General features: G+C 39.2%; 1 protein-coding gene across 1 annotated transcript in view; it reads right to left on the bottom strand.

Annotated features, from left to right (window-relative positions):
- Positions 1–16,344, bottom strand: part of LRMDA (leucine rich melanocyte differentiation associated) — a 935,990-nt gene that overhangs the window by 300,033 nt on the left and 619,613 nt on the right. The gene's annotated exons all lie outside the window — the stretch shown is intronic.

The raw sequence follows: 16,344 nt of genomic DNA, 5'->3' as shown, positions 1-16,344 counted from the left end.
TGCTTGGTATAGTGTTAGTAAGGAGCCTCAGACTAATTGTAACAGTTTCAATTAGTGATTGATTGTATGAGTCCAGATCCTCTGCTAGTGATTTATACCAGTAAAGAAGGGGCCGGGGAGGGGAGGGACACATTATATACAGTAAAGCCTTTTAAAATTTAGCTGAGACTTTCAAAGGAGCTAAAGAAATTAGGTGCTCAACAACCATTGAACTTCCACCCTGGAGTCATGATATAATTTTAACAAAAGTTAAAATAAATATTTTAAGTTAGTTTTTACTCCTCCCCTCCCCCTTTAAATCTTTTAACATAGGAAGAATAGATGAGTCCCTGGACACGTCGAGAACAAAAAAGCTGGGATACAAGGGACAGCTTTAGTAATTGTGCTATATCAGTTCTCTCACATTCTAAAATTCTGTTTCTAGGTTGGAAATGCAGTGAAAAATGATGGTTGGATAACCGTGACCCATTAACCCCTCAGTGACAACTGGCAAGATTACAAGAATATACTGATTCTGGTATATACAATCTGGTTCACCAAAGAATGTCATGTGAGGTCTTAAGTGAAAGCCAGGGTCACACTGGTGTGAAATGTATGTACAGATACTATGTAAGGAGTTATGTCTGTATACTGGAAATATATTCTAATATCTGAATCAGGGCAGAACTGATAAACAGGTTTTCTGTCAGACAAAAGATGCTTATTCACCTGTCTGTCAGCATGAAATAAGCATTGTAAACCAACACCACAGGAACCCTATTTACATACAAAATCAATGGCGGGGGGGGTGGGGGAATGTGAAATTAATAGGGAGGAAGCACATCAGAAAATAAACCACCAGGGGTTATCCTGACTCAGTATGGACCGTGAACTTAGAAGGATACAGAGAGAAGGCAAGGAAGACACCTCTTAGGTGTCTAGGAAGTAACTGGGCAGTGTGATCACATTCATGAAAACAGGATCACAACTAGCTTTGGTTGAAACCCTGCAAATGTTGTTTGGGGTCAGATAAACATCTTTAGACAGGAGGTTAGCCTGTTAAATTTAGTCTCTAAAACAGTGATATGATTTTTTTTTATACATAATCTTTTGCTTTCGTTATCCTTACTCACTATCTCTTGAATATTTGATAATAAACTTCTTGTTGGTTTTACTATAAATATATCTCAGTACTGTGGTATTATACAAGGAGCAGACCCTAAGATAAATCGTACAGGATGGGGCTTAACTGTTCCCTTGAGGATAGCAGACTGGTATTACTGTGAGTATTCAGTGGATAGGAGTCTGGGTACTACAGGGGAATGCTTCAAAGGGGCTTAGGGACTGGGGTGCACAGGGACTGTTGTTAAACCACACAGCAAAATAAGGGCTCGCATAGCCCAAAGGAGAGTGCTTGGGTGGCTAAATGGCTGGAGGTGTTGTAGAGCTGACCCCAGTTAATCACAAGCAGGTCTTGCTCTTGCTGAAAACAGGGAGTAACAAGAGGTGACACACAGTCCTGTGTGCCCTGAGAGCCATCACAATAACCAAAAGAGTTCTTAACTCCAGTGGTGAAGACAGTGTTTTCCTGAGGGGAATACGTGATTCTCTGGTGCCATCTCCAAAGTTCATGTGCTATCTCCAAAGTTAACTGCTACATGCCATCATGTATCTACAACAAATGCTCATATCTGAGCTGTCTTTCCGCAACTGCCAATAAACTGGCTATTGATCTTCTGCACTGCACTATCACTCATAGAATCACAGAAGTTAGAGACAGAGGAGACATATTAGGTCACCTAGTCCATCTCCCTGCCACTGGGTGAGATATGGTACGTAGTAAGCCTCACTGCATTTCTCACACCGTGACATCAATCTCACTGGTCTCATCTCTGAAAGAAGGAAATCATAAAAATAATAGGAAGAACTGTGCCACCAGCTTCTATAGAAAATGCCATCTTTGGAAGCAAAATACTCATTCTACTCCCTGGTTGTCAGGTATCCGTATTTCTAGAGCAACCTAAGCCATCTCTCATCCATATATTGTCAATCTGCCATGCATCTCTCACAGACAGAGAGATGTGAGTGTAAAAGATCCGGTGAGAAAAGTCACATTGTGCCCATTTACGGGTTTTTTTTTTAAAAAAGCCCCATGGTTGTCGCTTCTGATCGACTCTGCTACAGTAAGGTTAAAAAACAATAACCCATCAAATTGTCCCACTTTTACACAACAAAACAACACTAATACCAATGAATGAAAAGGAGCAATCAACATAAAGAACTCAGTGCTGAAAATAATACATTTATATTACATCACAGAGTAGTTGAAAAGAGCACTCAGAAAAAAGGGAGCAGAAATTCCTTCATGTAGTGATCCATTAAAATTCTCAGTTGAGCCATTATCTCCATTTTGAATTTGCACTAAATGCTCTGATTTTGCAAATCTCAGAATGAATAAGCAATTTCTATGTGCTTGATTCATTCAGAGGAAGAAACAGAGAGGAGGAAAGCAAGAAAGTGAAATCATTTAATAAGAATGCAAAAAAAAAAACCAACAAATGTGGGTAGTAATTAACATTTAGACACCTTCCTTCTTCCTACCGTACCGTAAGACAAGTAAACATTGCATAGAAATAGTTTTCAAATGTCATTAATTAAAATAAATTTTCATTATAAAGTTTGGATACTTGAATAAATTAGTCAATTAGTTCATGTGATATACTTGACTCTTTTTAAGAAGGTATGGTAAACTGCTGGGATGAATCCATGATTTAAAACTCAAACTGTGACTAGACGGACTTTTACAATACCCAGATTAAAATTTAATCTGTCCAGATAAAATTTATGATCTAAATAAGAAGCTGTAATCATAGCAGTTTATTTATTAGATGAGACACTAAGACTAAAGCACATATCCAAGACCTTCTGCAAGGCTTAATGAATTCATTTTGGAATTTATTTTAAATCCAGTTATGTACACTCCACAATTTACATATGCAAAGGAATATATTTTACCTTATTTATAATTCTGTAAAATAGAACAATAGCCTATAAAAGATCTGCTTCTTTATGCATCATTTTCATTCCACTTAGAATGTGCAATCCAAGCTTTTTATACTGTAGATTGGATGATTAAACCCGATCTCCTTGCACAGAACATAATAAAGAGACAATGGACTCAGGAAGCTGGGATCTGCAACGTTTATTCTAATGTAGATACCAGCAAGAATAAAAATGAGATTTCACAAAAAAAACTACCATACAAATGGAAACAGTATCAAAGAGTATTAAATAAAGAGACAGTGAGACCTGCACTGTGTTGAAAAACATAGGATATTTCCAAAAAAAAAAAGAAGAGTACTTGGGGCACCTTAGAGACTAACAAATTTATTTATTTGAGCTCAGATAAATTTGTTAGTCTCTAAGGTGCCACAAGTACTCCTTTTCTTTTTGCGGATACAGACTAACACGGCTGCTACTCTGAAACCTGTCATAGGATATTTGGTATTTTCCCAAACTGATTTACAGAATTTACTTGTTCACACTACCATGTTTCTTATGCATCCATCACTCAGTTTTTCTCTTTCTTTACACATTATTGACATATATACAAAAAAGAAAAGGACACTATTTATAAAACCATCTGAGCAAATTTTTGCTATAGGCAATTTCCTTACACATGGTCTCATTTCATTCATTACACTTTGGAGGACTCTTTTGTTGACCATTGGGCACTACTAAATGGAGTCCTTAGCTAGATGACTGAAGATACTCTTCCATTTTGGTTACATGGAAGGAAGAAGAGGATAAATAAGATCAGGTTGTGAGTTGCTGCAGGGCCGGATTTAGGTGCAGGCGACACAGGTGACTGGCTGAGGTGCTGGGCTTGGGTGCTGTTTTTGTCGTTCGTGACAAAAGGGAAAACAGATTTTTTGAAGTAAAATGTTTCAGGTACTCCATATGTGGATTCATTTTTCCACTAACTTCCTAGAATTTTTTGGACCTTTGTAGAATCTCATGGAACCTTCCAGATTTTCTGAGAACTACATTTTACATGAACCTCCTAGAATGTTGTCAGGCATGCCCTCACGGGAATATAAGGGGTGGGGCATTGCAAGTCAGTCAGTGAGTGCGATATAAGAACTAAGTGAAGTAAAATGACAGCCTAGCTGTGATATTGTGAACCTTGTTTTATTGTGTAATTTTGAAAGTGTATTTGTGTTTTAAGACTTGAAGAGTGTAAGTAGTAACTAACAAAGAACATATTTAATGAGACACCAGAGATACCTATTGAACCCCTATCTATGCAATAATATAAAATAAATATTAATACTTCTTTTGCCATGCTTAACACATAATGTTTGATGACTTTGTAAGACTGAGGAACATAAACTTTTGCTCTGCCTAATACTGTCTGTTTTCCCCCATAGAAAATAAAATATATGACTCCGAAGAAGCCTTCAGAAGCTCAGTATAGAAAGGCTCAATTACAATCTAGTTTGCAGTAAGGTGCAAATTTGAAGAGAAAATATTGGAAACAGAACAACAAAGACTGGGCTTTAGGCAGTAGTGATCATCGCAGTACAGAAGAAATTGACGAGCAAAAGTTAAATGAAAGGAATTAGCAGATTTGCCTGAAGATCAGGAATGGAAACGTGAGGACAATGATGGATAATTGTCCAGTTTTCCTTGCTGAGTAAAGGAGAGTGATGATGAAGAAGAACGTGGTGCACATAAAAACGAGAGTAATGACAAAGAAAAATCTGGTTTACATGAAAAGGAGAGAAACAATGAAAAAGAATCAGCCTCGCACGATGACAGAAAGAGCAGTCAGAAAAATTGCACACCACAAATCGATACATCACATTCTGCTTTATGGCCAGTGATCCTAAACTCTGCCGATACTGATGGTACAATTTTCAATGGGCTGGGCAAAATCAAGGATATGATGTTTCCAGTAAATGAACAGAAGTGACACTTCTCAAAGTCACACTGTGAAAGAGTGCTCAAGAATGGTGAGAAACTGAATTGGCATTGACTAGTTTTCTTGAAATCAGCTGACAAAGTGTTTTGGTTTTCTTGCAAAGCATTTGACAGGAATGCCAAAAAGTTGCTTGCACTTTCCGGGTACAATTACTGGCATAACATGAAAAGTCACCCAGCCATTTTACGGCGTACTCCAAATGGATGGAGGTCAAGTCCAGGCTCAAGCTGAACAAATATACAGAGGCAGAAAACCAGCGCATTATTAATATAGAAACCCAGCATTGGAGAAACATGCTTGAGCATTTGATCTCAATTACCCTTTTCCTTGCAAAAAATAATTTGGCTTTCCAGGGCTCACTGGATAAGTTGTTCATCGAACATAACGTTAATTTCCTTGGTTTGATAGAGCTCCTTGGGAAGTACCATGATGTCATGTGTAAGCACCTACGTCGAGCGGTTCATAAAGAAGTTATGGACCATTACTGCAGCAAAACAATTCAAAATGAATTGACTGACCTTATGGCAAGGAAGGTGCTTGATAACATATAGATGCAGCATGGCAATGCGAAGTACTACATCATCATAACAGATTGCATTCCTCACAGTCACAGTGAAAAGATGTCATTTACAGTAAGATTTGTTGATGATGAGGATGGCTGTATCCAAGTAAAGGAACACTCTATCTGTTTCCAGTCTCTGGATAACTCTACTGTAAAAGGCCAAACAGAACTGTTTATGAATGTTTTGAATGAGAATAAAATAAAGCTTCAGGATTGTCGTGGCCAAGAGTACGACAACAGCACAAACATGAAGGGAAGAAACAGTGGTGGCCACGCAAGGATCCTAGCACTGAATCCAAGAGCTTTCTTTGTGCCTTTTGGCTGCCATTCCCTCAATCTGGTTGTGTCAGATGCAAGGTTATCTTCTTTAGATTCAGTATCTTTCTTCAGAGTACTGCAAAGGATATGCATCTTGTTTTCAGCATCAACTATCAGGCGGAAGAGCCTCATGGACAATGTTTCAAATCTGACCACAAAGCTGCTAAGTGATACTCGCTGGGAGACATCGTAAGGCCAGTGAGGTACCAAGATGGAACTGGCACAGTCGACTAAAGCGGAGGCTGGAATCCCAACACGAAATGCAAAGCCTGGCAAACCAGATCATTGACTTTAAATTTCTGGTCTCAATTATGGTTTGGCACGATATCCTGTTCCAAGTAAACGCTGTAAGCCAGGCATTACAAACTCAGTTGATGGACATTGTGACTGCTATTACTTTAATGAAAAGCTGCTTTGATTTCGTTGTGACCTACAAAGACAACAGATTTGAAGATACCATCATTGCTGCCCAATAAATGGCAGAAAACTAAGGAGTTGAGCCTGTCTTCAAGGAAATTCATATTCATCAGAAGAAGAGAGAATTTGGTTATAAGGGAAGAGATCAGATGATGGGAAGCTTGGAAGAAAAATTCAAGAAGGAGGTTTTTTGCTTGCTGACTGCCACTGCTCTAGTTTCCATCAAAGAAAGGTTTGGACAAATGAAGCACCACATAAAGACATGGGGTGGGGGGGTGTTGTATGACCTTAGTAAACTGCCGGTGGACAGGAAAACATTCTTGAACAATTGTGCAGACCTTCACCAGAGACTGACACATGGGGAATGTTCGGACAGCAATGATAAAGATCTCTGTGTCAAATTAGACAACATCTGTCACATTTTGCAACATGGGAAGCACTCTCCACTCCAAATTCTCCAACTCATTCATGATGCAGAGCTGAAGGACACATTTCCTAACATGTGGCTAGCTTTGAGGATTCTGCTCACGCTGCCGGTCACTGTTGTTCATGCTGCCAGTCACAGTTGCAAGCAGTCGAAGCTCAGGCCCATTAAAACATATCTTTGAGACTGACATTGCTTGCTTTTTTATCACTTGAAAATGCCATTGGCCAGTCTTTGGATCTCTGTGACACTGTGTTTCAGTTCGCGAGGGCAAAGGTGAGAAAAGCAACATTTTGAACTAAAGGACTAGGGTTAACATTCTAAGGCTGTCACCTATGGTAACAATATTTAATAATGGTCCACCCAATGTTGGTGTGCAGTTCAATTTCTCAATGTTAGTACATTTCAGTTGTTCTTTAAATTTAAAAGTCTCTATAAACTTAGAGGAAACATTTTTTATTTGCTTATATATGGCATGAATAAATACAAATTTACAGATCCTAGTATGCCAATTTATCATCCTATATGACATGGATAAATCATGTATGCAAATTGTGCATCAAAGTTTTGAATTGGGCTTCAAATGAAATAAAAATCAGGTATTAAAAAGTTTAACAAATGGAGGGGGAGGCGAAGACATTCCTCACCTGGGGTGCCATTTAGTCTAGGGCTGGCCCTGAGTTGGCTGTGTATCAGACCAGGATTCAAAGGTAGAGGGAAGGAGTGTATTTGTCTATGGCTCATCCCAGATCAGTTACTGCTCCCTCGGTCCCTGGAGAGCCACAGTTTTTATAGACAGGGGGTCAAAATCTATCAATGAAGCTTTATGTGGGATAAATGCTCAGCAACCATGGAATCCCAAAAACACTGTGGACACAAGAACTTCAACTTAACAGTCTAAACACTTGAGGGTCTAAATTAGGGACAAACTACCCTGGGATCCATTGACTCATACTGTGAAGGGGCCTGAAAGAACAATCCTTGTCAGACACCATAGGTTCTATTAAGATTCATGTGTCAGCATTCTACGTTGGGCCTTAAAGACAGTACTCTCCATAAGTTAATTATTGTGCTCCTTCCTCATCCCAGCCCTGCTTGGTCAAGTAAAGCCACGGGCCCAAAGAAAAAACATCTTCACCTCTCTGATTAGAGAGAGGAGAGGTGAAAGAAATTTCTTCATCTTAGGGGCTTCTTTTCTTTCCACAAGAGGGGGGGAAGATAGGGCCCCAATAGGCTTTCACATTCAGGGGCTATTTAGGGTTTCTTTTAGTCTTTGGTGCACCCTTGTGGAGAGACAGGGTAGTGACACATTTCTGCCTCAGTTTCCCTCCTTTATTTTATTGGTGGGCTGATCACTGGCTAACTCTCTCATTGTTATGTCCTTGGCCCTCCAGTTGGGTTCTTGCTAGTCTTTTCTTCTCTCGGAGTGGTATGGGGTTCCATATATCGGGAAGCCAAGCACTAGCTGAAGGACATACAGTCCCTGACCTCTTCAAGTAGGACTGGCTTGCTCAGGCCTTAATAAACTCTCCCCTCATGGATTTTGGTAGGGCAACCCAGGCTCACACATTCCTCTGGGTTCCAGGATGGACCTATATGAAATGGTTGGCACCAATCTTTCCTATCCCCTTACATTTCTCCAGGCTGCCTTCCTACCCACCTTTCTACCTCAATGGCAGGCTTTTCCTCAGATTCAGACCCTCTGGTCCCCACTATAAGATGTTCTGGTTTTCTGGGGGACTTCTCACCAGTCTGCTACTCAAGGGTCCTGCTCTCAATAGGTCCTCATCCTTTCTTGCTGTCACCCCGCCCTTCCACTCTGTAGCCCTTTAAATTCTGCAGCTGTTCTGAGCCCACCAGTCAGCTGAGCAGGCAGTCTGTTTCCCTATTAACCATTTAGTAGCTGAGAGAACATGTGGTCCATACATATCATAAGAGGGGCAAAAAAGCCCTTAATGCTACTCTCAATTCTCTCTCCCACCTCTCCCTAAAGGGAAAGAATAAATTAGTCACTCTCAGCTTCTCCACTGGAGATAGATGGACAGAGTTAAGGACAGAAGGGAGGAATTTAAAGATATAGGTAAAGGAAAAGGGGATGGAGGAGTAAGAACATGGTGGAAGGAGATCATGGACAATGGGAAAAGAGAGTGAAAAAAGGAAATTGCTCTGATTTGGGGAACCCCAAGCAAGAAAGCTTCCACTGGGTCCCTCCTATAGTCTGGTTGATAGACTGGCATTGAGAGAGCTCACTCTTTGATTTGCTGAGTCTGCCGACAGAATCCCCAAAAGTCATTTACGTCTAAGATAAAATAAAATACATTTTAAGTAAAAAGAAAAGAAGGCCCTTCGTAAAACAATTTCAAGTAGCATTGCACCAAGTTCTTTATGAAGAAGCTAAAAAGTAGCATCGGAAGCACACATATGCTGAGGGATCATTATTGTAACCCTACAAGTACAGGAGGGTGTCCAGTTTGGTGCATCTATGAGATACAAGAAATTCACGGTTTCAGAGTAGCAGCCATGTTAGTCTGTATTCGCAAAAAGAAAAGGAGTACTTGTGGCACCTTAGAGACTAACAAATTTATGTGAGCATCAGCTTTTGTGAGCTACAGCCCACTTCATCGGATGCATTCATGAATGCATCCAATGAAGTGAGCTGTAGCTCACGAAAGCTGATGCTCAAATAAATTTGTTAGTCTCTAAGGTGCCACAAGTACTCCTTTTCTTTTTAAGAAATTCAAGGGAGTTTTCAGCAAACCTATATTTAGCAAGAAAGGTCCCTCTTTTGGGCATCATGTTTTATTTAGTGTTAACCTGGAGACATTTGCAATTGGCTATTAGTGTGGGGTGGCAGGAAGGCAGGAAAATATTTCACTGGTTCCAAGGTGGGGGTGGATTAACCAAATATTCACCATCAGATGTTTTACTGGCAGGTTTTACTGGCAGGTGCACCATAGATTTTAAAGTGTAAGCCTACTTAGGACAAATCAGAGAGATGTTGCTGACATTGCTTCAGTTAACTTAAATGGTGCTGCATGACAGCAATGCCCATAAAGTGAAATTGCCTTTTTTCCCCACTTTTCTTCAAGAAATGCAACTCTGAAATACAACAATTAATTCTGCACCACTCTCACATGGAAGGCAAGGACTGCCCTAGACAGCAGAAAATTGCTCACTGTTCAATCACAACATTTTGATTACAAGTCTAGCTCAATACAGTTACAATTTCTGTTCTTTTAGCCTCCCTAATTTGTTTTTTATGGTTTTTGTCTTCATTTGATCATTACTGTTATTTTTCACCTAGGTATTTACTTGTCTAATTTCTTCATATCAATCTCAAGAAGGCTACTGCATCTGAAAGAATGTGACCGCCTCCTTAGGTGGCAACTCAGCTGAATTTAATAATCTTGCATCTCTTCATGATGACATAAGCACGACTTCAGAACCTACCATTTACCTTAGCATCCAGTCTGGGATGGCAGATAAACTCATCAACAATGCTGATTTTACATCATACCGTCAGCTTGATCAGTATTAAATTTCATCTAATTTATGTACTACAGAAAGTATAGGCTCACATCTAGTAGTTATTTAAAAATAATTTAAAACCAACAGCAATTTAATCAACAACAGTTTAATACTGATGGCTATTAAAGCTGGAAATAGATGAGATGTGTTAGGTTGGAGGGAACACAGTGTTTTTTTAAAAGAGCTGGTTAAAATGCAGTCCTCCATTCAACAATGTAATTAATTTTGTACATTTTTCCACCCCGAACAAGATATTCGGAACATGACTGGAAGTCTTCTATGTTCAAAAATTTGGGAAAAGTATTAGGCACATCAGTTCATTCAGGATGATGATTAAAATTTTAACAATATTGCTGTAAATGAAATGTTATTCCATTTAGATGCTTATTGAATGTGTGTTAAGTTCTGGGTGAACAATATGTAAATAACTTTTCTCCCTTTGAGATCTTATTTAGTTGCAATAATAAAATATCAGAAAATAAAGATAAATTCTCTTAAATCATCTGATGTAGTTTGTAAGAATTATACTTTGGGAATTATTTTCACTTCAAAACTGCTTTGTGCTTGTTGGGGAGGGGAGCTTAAAAGCATTTTATAACCTTTTTTACAAATGCACTGCTAGAATGACTTTAATTGCTCATATTTCTAAAATATTCTTTCTTAGAAATGTTTAAAGTTTGAAGACATTGAAATTTTCTATTATTTTATGACAAAGGGATATTATATCTCTATCCCTTCTTGATGTTTGTAGGTTGAGATGAACATACCAAGCTAAAGGGCATTGTGAAGATAAGTTTCCATGACATTTGCCATAACTCTTTTATATTACCATCTGGCTATTTTATATGTAGCATTCAGAAGCGAATATAAAAAAAATGATGTAAAGCTGAAATTATTTCCTTGATAACACTTGTTTTAAACACTGTGCCACTAAATAGCTAAAAAGTCTCAAAAGTGAATGCATAAAGCATATAAAAGCTACAAGCCTACTTACATAAATTCTTAAGATTAAAGTAATAACTTCTAGAAAAAGGTGGGAGAAAACATACTGCAATAAATCTATTTGTAATGGTATTTGGGTTCCAGCAACTGCTTTCATTGTTCTCAAGTGGCTTACATATAAAACAATACATTTGATGTATGATTTCAATTCCTTATGGAAAACTGTTCTATCTACAAGCAGCCTGTCAAACAAAACAACAACAACAAAAAGCAGTTCAGCACTATGAAGGAAAGCAGCACTTTAAAATATAAAGTAAACAGGATTTATTTTTAAAGTGAGTTTCCAGCACGTGTAATCAAGGATTGGCGGACATCAGTGGATGGGACAGGCATGAGAGGGGGAGATCATGATTTCTGCTACACACATCTCTAAAATGCCAATCCCAGGAACATATGAGCACATATAGATCACAACATATACCTGAATTAAGAACATTAGAACATAAGATCAGCCATACTGGGTCAGACAAAAGGTCCATCAAGCCCAGTACCCTGTCTTCCGACAGTGGCCAACGCCAGGTGCCCTAGAGGGAATGAACAGAACCAGGTAATCATCAAGTGACACCATCCCTGCCCATCCTGGCTAATAGCCATTGATGGACCTATCCTACATTAATTTATCCAGTGTTTTAATTAAAATGCATGTTATACATAGGATCTGATTGCACCACCTTTACTGAAGCTCAATGCTACCTAATTTTGTGAAAAGAAAAGGAGTACTTGTGGCACCTTGGAGACTAACCAATTTATTTGAGCATAAGCTTTCGTGAGCTACAGCTCATTAACATGGCTGCTACTCTGAAACCTAATTTTGTGAGTAATCCTAATGAAGTTAACACTACTTTCAGAGGAAGGTATCACTGCATGTGAGTAAGAGTGGCAGAATATAGCCCTAAATTAGAAGTTAAATAGAACTGCTGCTTTGATAGTTTAGCAGCAATAGCCAACATGATCAGAGGAAACTTTCACAAAGCTTTTGGTTCTCGCCTTTGTATGATTGAGCACCCCTGTTTTTGCCATGTTTAACAGCCGTAGTGCAGTTTTCTATTGCCCTGAAGTATTATTACTACTTAAATTGTATTACAATATCACATCAAGAGACCTCAACCAAGATTGGGGAACCACTGTCCCAGCACTTTACAAACCTGTAGTGGTAGACAGCTCCTGACTTGAACAGCATGCAATCTACATAGGCAAGACAGAAAGAGTGGGAAGGGGCCTAGGGAAGTGAAGTGACCTGACCAAGGTCACACAGCAGATAAACTGCAGAAGCAGGAATAGAACCTTGTCTCACAGTGGCAGATGTAGCCACTATGAAACCTTCCAATCAAACACAGTGTGGTGTGGTAGGCCTTCTAAAGAGGAAACAACTTGCCTTAGGGACTTGATCAAGATAAACTGCAATATTGTCCTATGGTTGCGAGGCCTACATTTTCAATAGTGACTAGTGATTTTTGTGTGACAATTTGAGACACCTTAAAGAAGTCTGATTTCAGAGGATGTAGGCTTTTGGAAATCAGCCCCATTAAGCTGTCCGAGGCCCCCAAAATAAAATTCTAGTTACTTTTTGAAAATTTAACCCAGAATGTAGTATCACAGTGAGATATTTAACATAAGACTTTTTTTTGTGAGTTCTTGCTGAGTGCTGAATGAGTACTGTGGCTCAAAGGGTCTCAGAAGCACAAGGGAAATAAAACAACCATTTTTCCCCAAATGTCAAAAACATTACTATGGGTTTGTTTCCAGTTTGAGGTGAAGGTTCAAGTTTGGTTCCTCTGTTATGGAACAGACTTACCTGTCCCCAGTATTTATATATTTCAAAATGATGTGTAGATGCTAAAGCAAAAGTATCTGATTTCAGTAATAGTCCCTAATGAAAGCTTTTAAAGGAGGACCCCACTGTATAAATTATCAATCTCTGTCAGTGGCAGTTAACAGCATGCCTTGAGAGTGCTGATTAAAACAAAAGGTCAGAGCAAACATCAGTGCTCTAGAGACTCTTGTAGATAGTAGTGTAATTAAAATGTAACTCTAGACTGCTCCATGTTTTCTGTGTCAGCATCTTTCCAGCAGGGAATGGTCAAATAGCTTGGTGAACCCAAGCAGCCACAGCAGAAACAGGCAGGAGATGCCTAATGAGGGACCTAATAGATAGCTATCAACCTTATCACCTCATACTATATGCTGGAACCCAAACAGCCTCCGTTTTGGAGAGGTATTTTTTCTTTTTTCCCTTCAACGTGCATGCTGTCCTGTCTTTTGTTCTGGCAGAGATAAGATGTATAAATCATGAGTGGTTGACAAAGTATACTCCAGTGCCTGAGGCAGCTCATCAATCATTTTCCACATGTCGACAGGTAATTGATGCGAACCCTGCAGGCGCATCTCCATCAGGTAAAAGGAGGAAAGAATTAAATCTGCTGTCATGGTTTGAGCAGCTGATCTGTATTTAACATTCTTTTTAATTTAGAAGTTGTTTGTTTTAAACTGTACTTGTTTTCTCCGGCTCCCTTCCTGCTTCTCTCCCTCCCTGCTTCTCTCCCTCAACCCCCATGCATTCACTTGTGTGAAGTAAGGTTTGCATTGCTGAAATGAAGCTTAAAAAAATAAAAGCTCTGTAAGAATTTCAGAGGTGCTCTAGCACAGGGCAACAGCAGACCACCCAATGACTGCTGGGGAGGTGCTGAGGAACTTGCTTTCTGCTTTACTGAAGCTTAACATCAAAGCCATTGGTTGTCAGGCAATTATCTGTCAAGTGAATCAAGTTCCAACCAATCTACATGGGGGATGAGGATAATAAATATAAAGAATTTTTCCTTTGGATACTATCTTCTTTGACTTAATTTAAACAAATCTGTTTATTCCTTTAAGCTTTAAAGAGAACATTTTAACATTTAAAACTAAAAATAAAAGATGAGTGAAATGGAAGAACTTACGAGTGAAAGATTTATATACAGAGATTTACAACCATAGAGAATAGGTCTTGTGAAGTTTTCTTTCACATGTAAACTTAACATGGGGACTTTCATGTTGCTATCTCCTCCAGTCTCGATGACTGCAGTAGACTCTACGTAGTGCTACATCTAAAACCATTTGGAAATTTAGGCAACTGCTGAAGGGCTCTCTTCCTTTTAAGAAAGTTACATCCATGCTGTGTGATCTGCACTGGCTACTAATAGATTTCCAGATGAAATTCTGACCTATTAGCCTTAAATGGTTTGGTATCTGGCAACCTAAGTCACCTTAGCATTTACAATCAGCTGACACACTGTAGCTAAACCCCATCGTGCAAACAGAGGAGGACATGGGGAAAGAGTGTTCTACATGAGGGGTCCAAGACTGCACAAACACTTCTTGACTCATCAGAGCCCAAATGTGTTGACTTTCAAGTCACATTGCAAGAGTGATCTGTTCTCCTAAGGCATTGTTATGGGAGGGAGGTGGAATGTTAGTAAAGTTAAGTGGAACAGAAGTTCTACATTTATAGAGGAGATGGAAGAGTTTTTAGGCTGGGATGTTGGTCCTATACTTGCATGCACAGCTTTGAATGGGACATTTAATACAAGTCTAAGTAAATTAACTGCAACTCAGGAAGCGATAGTGCATACTACCCCAATATTGCGCTGACAAGGTTAATCAACACTGACCTAGAGGGACCACTTCTGGGAGTCACATGGTATTTCCATCTCAGTAGTCCTTTAAGTCAATAGCTTATTTGCACAAAGACCCGTGAACACAAGGGATGTGGGTATGAGGAGTACGACTGCCTACTAAGAACCAAACTAAGGTCCTAATCCAAAATCCAATAACTCCCACTGATCTCAAAGGGATCTAGATTAGGTCCATAGTCCATCCAATAATTTCACATAAGCCATCAAGCAGCTGCCATATAGTGGTGACTTTCAGAATTAGCCAAGCTTGGGTGCAGCTTGAATGCACATGGCACAGCTTAAGTCCAATCTGAGCAGCAGAAGAAGGGAAGGGAAGGGAGTGGAACACAGCAACTGAGCTGTCCACTGGCAGCAAGTCACAGAGATGTTTGCGCATCAATGTCACCTCCACTTTTGATTGCATGGTTAAAGGGAAACATGGGAGATAGGAAAGAGAGCAGCAGGAGACACACAAGAAAATAAAAACATGTGAACCAAGATGTAAATGTGGGGAAGTGGGACTGCACAAGAGTCAGACAAAAGCTGGGAAACACTAAACTGGTATAGGGAGTGTCAACAAAGGAAAGTCATCGGGGAAAGAGGTATCATCGTGTCTCTGGCTCTGCAAATACTGGCTGTGGCCCTAATGAATAACAGAAGGAAAAAACATTTGGCAAGAAACACTTCAGGTACAAGTTTTAAAGGGGTTATTTTAAATAAAAACAATATTTAAAAGCATTTTAAAAATAAGGGGGAGAGGCGCTAGTGAAATGGGAATGCACAAGGATCATTTAGTATCTTAAAAGAGGAAACTATAAAGGTTTAAAATAACCTTAACATGAACTGGAGACTTCCTGATAGCTTTGCCTAAGTGACATTGCAAATACTATAAATAAAATGTTAAGACACGTACTAATAACTATACTCAGCACTTGTACAGTGATTTTCACATCCCAAGTGCCCTTAAATATATTAAGCCAACACACCACCTAAAACAAAATGTTCATTCTGTTTGCTTCTTGTGTCACTGATTGGGCCAGAAGAAAACAAAGTTGGCAGCTGAGATATGTATGGATCTCAGGGAGGTAATGGTATCAATATAGTGCCATGTACAATTTTAAACTTTCAGACTTTTCTCCTCATTTCAAGTATTTACACACCTTGTATATGACAAGGTGTGTGAATACCTTGGCAGAGTTCATTTCAACCGCCAGTGAACTGACTAATTATGCTTCAGTCATAAGGAAAAATAAATGTGGTGGCCTGATCTTCGCCCCTACAAAAACTATCTTCAAAAGATAACTCAGGATTGGAAAGCAAGGGTGTTTGCATGATGTAATCATTTGGAGAAGCGCATGTACAGTGTCTCACCACAATATGACTTGACTAACTATAGGAACATAGGATTTGCCATAAAGAATTAAATCATTGGTCCGTCAAGTATGGTTCATCTTGCCCCTGGCTGTGGTAGTGGGTTACA

Source organism: Eretmochelys imbricata, chromosome 7, assembly GCF_965152235.1.
Source record: "Eretmochelys imbricata isolate rEreImb1 chromosome 7, rEreImb1.hap1, whole genome shotgun sequence".
In the NCBI taxonomy this organism is placed as follows: domain Eukaryota; kingdom Metazoa; phylum Chordata; order Testudines; family Cheloniidae; genus Eretmochelys; species Eretmochelys imbricata.
Note: the sequence above shows the minus strand (reverse complement) of the source record. Positions and strands in the feature narration are given on the sequence as shown.